The sequence below is a fragment of the Scyliorhinus canicula genome, chromosome 7, assembly GCF_902713615.1.
Source record: "Scyliorhinus canicula chromosome 7, sScyCan1.1, whole genome shotgun sequence".
NCBI lineage: Eukaryota > Metazoa > Chordata > Chondrichthyes > Carcharhiniformes > Scyliorhinidae > Scyliorhinus > Scyliorhinus canicula.
In genome coordinates this window covers 43,408,120-43,418,648 of record NC_052152.1, presented here as the reverse complement: position 1 = coordinate 43,418,648, position 10,529 = coordinate 43,408,120, and the positions used below count along the sequence as shown (strand labels likewise).

The 10,529-nt window shown below is 43.9% G+C and overlaps 1 protein-coding gene across 1 annotated transcript in view; it reads left to right on the top strand.

Annotated features, from left to right (window-relative positions):
• Positions 1–895: 895 nt before the first annotated feature.
• LOC119968906 (capZ-interacting protein-like) overlaps positions 896–10,529 on the top strand; it is a 107,685-nt gene continuing 98,051 nt past the window's right edge. Inside the window, exon 1 of the mRNA XM_038801883.1 lies at positions 896–916. The gene's annotated coding sequence lies outside the window, so the exon portion shown is untranslated. The remainder of the gene's footprint in view (positions 917–10,529) is intronic.

Below are 10,529 nucleotides of genomic sequence, written 5' to 3'. Positions count from 1 at the left end.
ACCACTTGAGAGTTGGGGAGAGTGAATTGCTATCACAACTAACAAGGCTAATTCCTCAGTTGAAATAGCATTCAACTGTGAAGCTAGAGGCTGCTCACAGTCAAAGGGAGTGAAATTGACTTTCATGAGATAAGCCGCAGTAGGGCTCTGTCCTGGAAGTGTTTGGTAAGACAGACAGGCTGCAGCTATGGTTACCCCTGTTATGGGTCTTCACAATATTTGAAGATTTCTGGAAGGCTCCACATATGCAAAGCCCCACCGCCCCAACCACCCCCCCCCCCCTTACCCCCAGCCCAGGGGCAATCCCCGACTTAGAACGCTTCAGCCCCCTGACCAAACCCAACCCCCTTAAGGGTTCCAAATGAGGGTTAATGATATGCTCGCCATTTGTGGGCGAGACCTCGCCATCGGGAATGGGCTGGGTGAACTGGTTTGCACTGGTTTTGACCTTTCCTGCTATTTACCCTGCATGCCCAGATCTGTGCTACGTGCAACACGGGGGTTAAATCGCACCCATCGTCTTGAGTCAATAATGTGTTTAGTCATTTGATGCAGCAAAATGTTTTTAAAAATCAAGTCTTGACTTGTCATTCTATCCATGATGTGGAGATGCCGGCGTTAGACTGGGGTGGGCACAGTAAGAAGTCTTACAGCACCAGGTTAAAGTCCAACAGGTTTGTTTCGAATCTCTAGTTTTTGGAGCGCAGCCTTCATCCTGAAGAAGGAGCTGCGCTCCGAAAGCTAGAGATTCAAAACAAACCTGTTGCACTTTAACCTGGTGTTGAAGACTTCTTGCTGTGTCATTCTTTCAGCTGTTTACTGGAAGTCTGAATTTCTCATTAAAAATTGTAACACAGTTCAAATATCATTTTACAGATGTAGACTGACCTGAGGTCTGAAAAAGAGATTTATAAATGTGAGTTCTTTCTTTGCTCTTTCATCTGTAGGAGTCGATTGATTGATTTTTCACTTTGTCTTTTTGTTGTACTTAATTTAAGTGGAATATGTTATTCTGATTCCAGCAGATATAAATGCTAAAGTTAAAGTAGATTTTAAAAAATCAATCTTATATTTTTGAAACTAACGTTGAGAAAATATGTGAACATTTTAAAGTAGGAGAGTTGACAAAGTTTTGTTTAAAAAGTGAAGTCATTTATTTATTCAGCTAACACAGAAACTGGAGCATTGGTCCTGTCAATTTATTATAAATCTGTAATAATTCCAAAATGCGAGACTTTTATTTGATAATGTGGTCGATCCCTTTGGAGACCAATGACTCTTCAAAAGAGATCAATTTCTCAACGAACAACAGAAAGAACCAAAAGACAAGGGGCTGGATTCTTCGTCAGCAGGATCCTCCCTTTCGCCAGCAGTGCACTTATGGCTGCGGAAATCCCATTGAACGGCTACCGGACGGAGAATCCCACCCAAGATTTTGCTTTTTTATGACTTTGATTGCAGCAAATAAACTAAAAATCAACATAGATTAAACATTAATTAACAGGCAATACCAAACTAAAGAAAAGGGCTGCGATTCTCCCCTACCCGGCGGGGCAGGGGGTCCTGGCGTAGCGGAGTGGCGCCAACCACTCTGGCGTCGGGCCTCCCCAAAGGTGCGGAATTCTCCGCACCTTTAGGGGCTAGGCCCGCGCCGACTGGCGGCAAAACTGGCGCCAACGGCCTTTGACGCACACCAGCCGGCGTCGGGGCAGGCCGAAAGGCCTTCGCCGGTTTGCGCATGCGCCGGTGCGCCAGCGGCCACTGACGTCACCACTGGCGCATGCGCGGTAGGGGGGTTCTCTTTCTCCACCATGATGGAGGCCGTGGCGGCGGCGGAAGAAAAAGAGTGCCCCCACGGCACTGGCCCGCCCGCCGATCAGTGGGCCCCGATCGCGGGCCTGGCCACCGTGGGGGCACCCCCGGGATCGATCGCCCCGCGCCCCCCCCCCAGGACTCCAGGGGCCCGCTCGCGCCGCCAATCCCGCTGCCACCAGAGGTGGTTGAAACCACAGTGGCGGGATTGGCCTCTCAGCGGCGGGACTTTGGCCCATCGCGGGCCAGAGAATCGCCGCAGGTGGCACGCCGATCGGCGTGGCGCGAATCCCGCCCCCGCCAATTCCCGGGTGGTGGAGAATTCCGGCCACGGCGGGGGCGGGATTTACACCGGCCCCAGGCTATTCTCCGACCTTGCCGGGGGTCGGAGAATTTCGCCCAAGGTACGTTTACATGAACAAATTAACACAACTTAATGTGGCTTACGAAACCATGGTAGATATGTAACTTTAAAGGAAAAGTCCCACTCACTCCCAGTGCTCCAGTAGAGGTGCACTTCTTCCCATCACACCAGGTCGAAACCTTTAGTGTTCTTTGACAATTATTCTACTCTGCCAATGTTTACCCAGATCCATTTATCACAGGCAAAGCACACCTCAATAATTCCCTGCTTCTTAAATGTCCAGGAGTCCCATTTGTTCTGTTCCCTTTCTTTTTAACAGAAATCACACACTGAAAAGCAGCCTGCTTGGCCATTAACACAAAACAGTTCTCCCTGCTTTTAGAGGCAGCTCCCTGCAAATGGACAAAGAGTCATCCAGACTCGAAACGGTTGCTCCCTTCTCTCTGCACAGATGCTTGTCGTACCTGCTGAGATTGACCAGTATTTTCTGTTTTGGCCAGTGGAAGGATTGGCAGTGACCAACAGGGTTTGTCAACAGGAGGGATTTCTCTGAAATGGCGGCAATCTGATTATGTGATGCAATGTTACATCCGGCACAAAACAACATCAATGCAAATCCACAATACTAAACATGAGCACTGGTTCCAGTAAAAACACAACATTAAATGAAAATGACTTAAAACGGGGCAACTTAAAATGAGGATTCACTGAACTGTGAAAAGTGTTAAAACTGCCAAAATGGGTTTCTGTTCAAGTTTCTATTGCAAATAGTCCTCCCCCATTTGTATTACACCCTTGTTCTGCCTGATTTTTGGGTGATTTTGCTGTAATCAAATGAGAAAAATTGGTGGAAGTCTTACGTTTGGTATGAAGCTATATAGCAAGCAATATAGGACTATGGGCAGCATTCTTCGACCTCGCCCACCACTCGACCTGAAATTCCTGCCCGAGGTCAACATACCTTTACATGGTCCCCGTCCCAGCCATGGCAAACTTGCGGCAGCAACAGCCAAAGAATCCAGCCCTATAAGACCTTAGGACTATGGGGAAAAGGGGCCAGAATTCTCTGGCTGTTGGGATTTTCTGTTCCCATCGGCAGCACAACTCTGTCCGCGGGTTTCCCAAAGGCGTGGGGTGGGTGTCTTCAATGCAAAATCCCCTTGACGAGCGACGGAAGTAGAGAATCCCACTGGCGGGAATGGTGCGCTGCCGTGAAACACATGGCTGGGGGACTGGAGAATCCCTCCCTGGAACAGGAGTGGGGCATTCAGCCTCGAATCCATCCCTGGAACAGGAGTGGGGCATTCAGCCTCGAATCCATCCCTGGAACAGGAGTGGGGCATTCAGCCTCGAATCCCTCCCTGGAACAGGAGTGGGGCATTCAGCCTCGAATCCCTCCCTGGAACAGGAGTGGGGCATTCAGCCTCGAATCCCTCCCTGGAACAGGAGTGGGACATTCAGGGCTCGAATCCCTCCCTGGAACAGGAATGGGGCATTCAGCCTCGAATCCCTCCCTGGAACAGGAGTGGGGCATTCAGGGCTCGAATCCCTCCCTGGAACAGGAGTGGGACATTCAGCCTTGAATCCCTCCCAGGAACAGGAGTGGGTCATTAAGCCTCGAATCCCTCCCTGGAACAGGAGTGGGACATTCAGCCTTGAATCCCTCCCAGGAACAGGAGTGGGTCATTCAGGGCTCAGTCACCACAATTTCCTGGGGTAAGAATTCCAAAGATCCATCACTCTTTGAGCGCAGAAATTCTTCCTCCAAATCCATCTGAAATGTTCTGTGATTATGCCGTCTGATCCTACACTCTCCCATGAGTGCAAATATCCTCCCAAGCTACCTAACACCCTAAGAATCTTGTATGTTTAATATACTACAAGTTATTTGTTTTTCATATCTAGCATCAATATGGTATCATTTGGTTCTTTCTGTTGTTCGTTGAGAAACTCATCTCTTTTTATAAGTGTTTGGTCTCTACGGGGATTGACCATATTATTTTTTTAAAGTCTCATATTTTGGAATGATTGCAGATTTAGAATAAATTGACAGGACCAATTTCAGCTCACACAGAAACTGCTCCAGTTTCTGTGTGGGCTGAAATAATAATCGGTTCCCAGTGGGAATCCCCACCTATCTGACATGAGGAAGACCAAAGTAAGCTGGAAGGTTACACAGTTGTTGTCCACTCACCAGTACAACCATTTTGCTTTGGCACAACATTAATGCTAGAGGAAGTTATTTTTGTCAAAGGGAAAGTAGAAGAAATGAGACTCTAGATGAAATAGTTTCCTTGGAAACTATTTACAATATGACCCATTATTCGTGGCACTGCATGAAAGAATGCATGCCAAGATGATTGAGAGACAATGTTGCCCAATTGGCTGCAATGCCAAAATGTCACCACGTATTTTTGTAGGCCCAGCACTTCTCTCTGCCAATGGCCAAGGGAAGCCATCTTCCCAGAGTGTGTGTCATAAAGTAGCAGATGCAGTTCTCTACCATCCTCTACAACAGTGGTGGGCAACTTACCATCCATGTAGCTTTTTTCCTATCAGCATGATACGCACGTAAAGGAAGGGCAAATGAAGTGAGGTGCGTGCTGATTGCTCATAACATTGATTGTGAGAACCGTGCTCTCCCTCTGTGTCCAAAGTATAAATATTTATTTTGCTTTTACCATTTGAAGTTGATGATAGTTCTATTGATATATAGATGATGAAGCATTTTCTATAACTTGTTATGAAATATTTGACGTGTATTAAATGTATTTAATCTTATTCACAGAGTTAAGTTTAGTGAACAAGCCTGATTTCAAACTTGCGGCCCATTGAGATGAACGAGGGCCACTCATGCAGCCCTCTCACTCACCTAGGTTGCCCATCACTGCTCTACAGGGGCAACTGCAGATACTAACAGTTGTAGCCTTGGTCAGGACTCCACCTCCTTGCAGGCATACATAGATGCTGAATGATACATACAGTGGCATGGAATGGCATACAGAACAAATCTCCTGGTGTGCATCAGATAGAACCACGTCCATGTCAAGCAGCAGAGGATTAGGTGCTGGACAGTCTGCAGATGGTTGTCTGTACCTTTCCCTGTCTTAGTTCCCAGCTCTTCTTAGATTTCTTTCCCCTCCCCCCCCCCCCCCATCAATGACTGATAATAATTTGAGGCTTTCTAAACCTTTAATTCCATTATTGCGACACCCTTCTTTTGATAGTCTCTGCCGATTTGACATTTACATGCATACGGTTATGTAAATGATATGACAATGGAAAATTGACTGTTTTCAGCCCACTTCCATTTATATTTTTCTAGAAGTCAACAATATCCAGTACCTACAACAAAATGATAATTTAGGTTAGTGCTTGTGTGCCAAAAGATATTTGCATCAGAGGACATCTAATTAAACCTGAGTTATCACGTGGACGAACATGAGTAGTGTGTTTTGTACAATCTAACTTCGGAGTGTATTCATTTGCTCATTGGTATAATCACATTGTCACTGTATGATATATGGAATTAATTCCATGGGTAAGAAAATGTGTGTGGTATCTGCATTTTATTATATTGTTTACATAATTTCACTATATTATGTTTGTGATTATGTGCTATGAATTATTTAAAAATTCAAATGGAATGGAACATTCTCAATAAATAGCCCCTGTCTGCTTTTTGCAGACATTTTTACATTTATAAATGGCTGAATTAAGTTTGCCCAAATTTATGATTCGTGTGTTGGGAGAATTCTGCAAATAGCACAGGATAAAGTAGATCCTAAACTTTTACATCAAAAGACAACTGGAGAGTTTGCCTTCTGCAAATGCTGCATCTTTCCTCGTGTTAGTACCAAAGTATAATTCCTGCTTGAAGAAAAGTTAGAAGACACAAATACACTTTTGAAATTCAGCGCCTGGTTTACTGCCACAGGATATGTGCTTTGAACACGTGTAAAGTTATTTTTTTCCACTTTGGCACAAATCCAACATATTTAGAGCTGTACTGCTCAAATACCCTCAACCCCTGATTCAGCTTGCAGCTTATTTGATGACGGCATCACCTTTTTAATAAATTACAACTTACAATGGTCTGTTTCCTATTGATTACAACAGGAAGCTCAGAGATCCAAATGAATAGAGGATAAAATCAAAATAAATTTCACACAGCTATTATATTTTGGTAGAGCGAAACAAAAATGGATACAAACTGTTTATAAAAGGAAAGATATGTCACCACTCAATTTCACAGGAAATGTTAGGTTGACTATTCCAAAGAAAATGACGGAAATTAACATGAACTGTTTAATATGTCTGAAAACAAAACTTTCTTTGATGTCTGCATACTTCCATATTATTATCACAGTATAAACATATTAAGGAGAAAATAGGAGGCAATATATTTAAGAGTTATTGATTTGATTTTGTTTTTCAACGCAGATTCAAATTCAGACCCAATACATGCTTAATTTGTTTTCAGCCTCGCGGAAGTTGTCAATTCCTGGCCTGAACACATTTCTTGTATTGAGTCCAATTGAGTTACATAGATACATAGAACATACAGTGCAGAAGGAGGCCGTTTGGCCCATTGAGTCTGCACTGACCCACTTAAGCCCTCACTTCCACCCTATCCCAATAACCCAATAACCCCTCCTAACCTTTTTTTGGACAATAAGGGCAATTTAGCATGGCCAATCCACCTAACCCCCACATCTTTGGACTGTGGGAGGAAATCGGAGCACCTGGAGGAAACCAACGCAGACACGGGGACAACATGCAGACTCCGCACAGACAGTGACTCAGCAGGGAATTGAACCTGGGACTCTGGCGCTGTGAAGCCACAGCGCTAGCCACGTGTGCTACCATGCTGCCCGTCTCTCTACCATTTAAAGTAGAAGCTTCCAATATACTTTACCCTCAGTAAAGTTGGTAATTTGCAAATTGATTGATCTAAGTCTGCAACAATTCTCTCAAATAATGATTGGTAAAACATATCCGAAGTTTTGATGAATTAAAAATTCAACATTGATCTGATATAGTGAGTAAATCCAGCCACTTAGTAAATCCACGGCCCAACCATGGATTGAATATTGTGTACAATCTTGGTCATCACTGTGCAGAAAGGTCTTTGGAGCTGTTGTACGGTTGTAGAAGAGAACAACCAGATTGATTGAGAGGGTGGGAGGGTTTACATTATGAGGAGCAATTATGTAAATTGGTCCTGTTTGGAAAAGAGAAGTTTGAGTGGTGGACTGATTTGGGGTTATTAATTTTTTAAAAAGGAGTAGATAATATAGACCATTACAAGAAATTGCTCCTTATCCAGTTCAGTAGAACCACTGGGAGATATGCACCTGAAGAGAAATAAATCCAAAACTTTCAAAAACAAATTTCCAATCAAGGGGCAAATTAGTACGGCCAATCCACCTACACATCTTTTGGGTTGTGGGGGTAATACCCATGCAGACACGGGGACAATGTGCAAACTCCACACAGACAGTGACCCGGGGCTGGGATCAAACCCGGGTCCTCGGTGCTGTGAGGCAGCAGTGCTAACCATAGCGCCACCGTGTCACCCAATAAATTCAAAACTAACCTGTAGAAACAGCTGGAAATAAGGAAGCCTGCCAGAGGTGGAAACAGAGGTGATGGGTCCGACTGGTGTGCCAATTCGGCCGCATAATCCCACCTCCGAGCCATTTTGAAGGAGGCCAAGTTGGGAGACGAGATGGCTAACCTGCTGTGGCTGAAACTCAGTCAGAGAAATGAGGCAGTCTCCTGACAACTGAAAGTGGAGGGGGGGGGCAGCGCTCCATTTCATTACTGAAGAATTCCCCCACCCTCTGTGGCTGACATATAAATGGCCGCAAAGGCCCTGTCTCCATCCACAAAGGGGTTCTGGCAACTGCGGCCATTTGTAATTTGAAGTATTTTTAAAGTCCTGAGAAGATTTTACATCCATAATTGAACAGTGAGTATGTCCTCTAGCCATTATTGGGCCAAGACAACAAAAATCTCACGCACCCACACTTGTAAGTATTTCCAAAGACAGGGTTCCAATTCAAAAACAAAAATCCTGCCCAATACTTCATTAAATGATTGATTGAATTATGGAACAGAGTGTTAGAGACTGGAAGCAGTTAGAATTGATCCATTCAAATTAAATTAGTATGGATTCCTTTCAGAAAATGACATTGTGTTGGACAACATGCGAGTAAGTAGAGACCTGGTAAGGGCAGTATGCTTTGACGTTCACAAAGTTCTCAACTCTGTGTCATTTCTGAGCCTTGATTTCTATGATTAGTCAGAAACTCCGTTATTGTTATATTATGTGGCTGGCAAAATGCTAGAAGTCCAACCAGATCAACCTCGGTCGATCTTTTAAGCATTCCTATTTCTTATAAGTCCATAGGCACAAGGAGGAGTCTTTGAATGAACAGGCAATGTGCAATGTGTGACTGGAGAAATCCATTGCTTTTAAAAATTTGTTCTCTGGAGATGGGCAAAGCTGGCATTTTTTGCCAATCTCTAGTCGCCAAGAGAAGGTGATGGCGGCCTTTTGTCTTTATCCTTCGTATCTGTTCAATACAACTGATTGGTTTCTTGAGAAGACATTTTGGAGTAAACCACTTTAATTTGGAATTGGAATCACATTTCGGCTAGACCAGAAAAGGTGACCGGGTCTCCTTCACTAAAGGGAACCAGTTGCGTAGTCACAATAATTCAATAGTTTCAATGGCCACATTTACTGATTCTAGCTTTTTACTTCAAGTATTTGTAAACCAAATTCAAATTTTCAATCTGCCACGGTGGTAGTTGAACTTAAATCCTTTAGATTATTAGTACAGATTTCTGGGTTCCGAATACAAAAACAAAAAAAAACACAGATACTGGTAATCTGAAATTTAAAAAATAGAAAATGCTGAATCCCCTCAGCTTCTCTTGGCGACTAGAGATTGGCAAAAAATGCCTGCTTTGCCCATCTCCAGAGAACTAATTTTTAAAAGCAATGGATTTCCCCAGTCACACATTGCACATTGCCTGTTCATTCAAAGACTCCTCCCTGTGCCTATGGACTTATAAGAAATAGGAATGCTTAAAAGATAGACCGAGGTTGATCTGGTTGGACTTCGAGCATTTTGGTCAGTTGGTCGGCAACCTCTGAAGATCTGCTGAGTATTCCCAGCACTTTCTGTTTATATCTTCTGTTTATAGTTCAGTAACATAACCATGACACTACCATACCCCCATGAAGTATCTTCAATGTTCAATTTAGCTTTTCTAAATAAATATTAAATTAAGGCTTAATATTGACTTATTCATTTTTCTAACAGGATAAGATCCTGTCAATTTCTGAAGCTTCCTTTCTTTTGTTTTACCTCAAAAGGCTCTCAGGCTGAGGGGATAAGTAAATCTGCTTCATTGCGATGAGGCTGACTGTGATTGAGGGGCTTATACAGACAAGATGTTCTGTTAAAGTTTTGGTCTTGTAAGAACATTTATTCATTACTCTTTGCAACCTTGGATCACCCTTTAGCCAGTATGCTTAGAATTAGTTTATTTTTTTCTTCTTCTCTGGGTCATTAATCATACTATTTTAAATGCCTCTGTATCTGACTCGCCAAGTGGATATTCTTTATGTGCGAGTCTGGACAGAATGTGCAAGTAGGCCTGTTGGATCATAGGCGTCACGATGAAGCTCAATTTTGTCCTCATCCAGCATCCATGCATAGGTATTAGCACCCTTCACTAGACTGCAGTCAGATGGGGGATTCCAGACCTTTAGCAGCCCAAGGACACTGAGGATAAATGTAAAACCCCATTGACGAGCTGGGATTAGGTAATCGAGTACAGATTGAAACTGGGATCATTTTGGTTGGTAATCTGCTGTACTAGTGCATGTGATCAATTTACCCAGTATGCTATAGAATATTAACTTTTCAAAACCAAATTTTGGTTAGGTAAACATAAGGAAATAAAAAATATCAAGAACAGCTGTTGTACTACTTTCATCTTCTTTCTGCTTCTTTTCCCACACATAATTGTTTCCAATACGGTGACATTTGCATGCCTTGGAACTCAATTTTCCAGACTTCAGACATTGAGGGCTGGATTCTCCGCATCCTGACGCCAAAATCGTGGCACGCTGGGGCGGAGAATCCAGCTTGATGCTGAAATCGGGCACGGTGCCGGATTAGCGATTCTCCGGGCACCGACGTCACCGGGGTGTACGCTGCACCGCCGGGGGCCATTGCCAGAGGCCCGCTCTGATATTCTCCGCCCCTGACCGACCAAGTTCCCAATGGCGTGGAACTAACCTTGTATTGCCGATCGGGATACTCGCGTGACA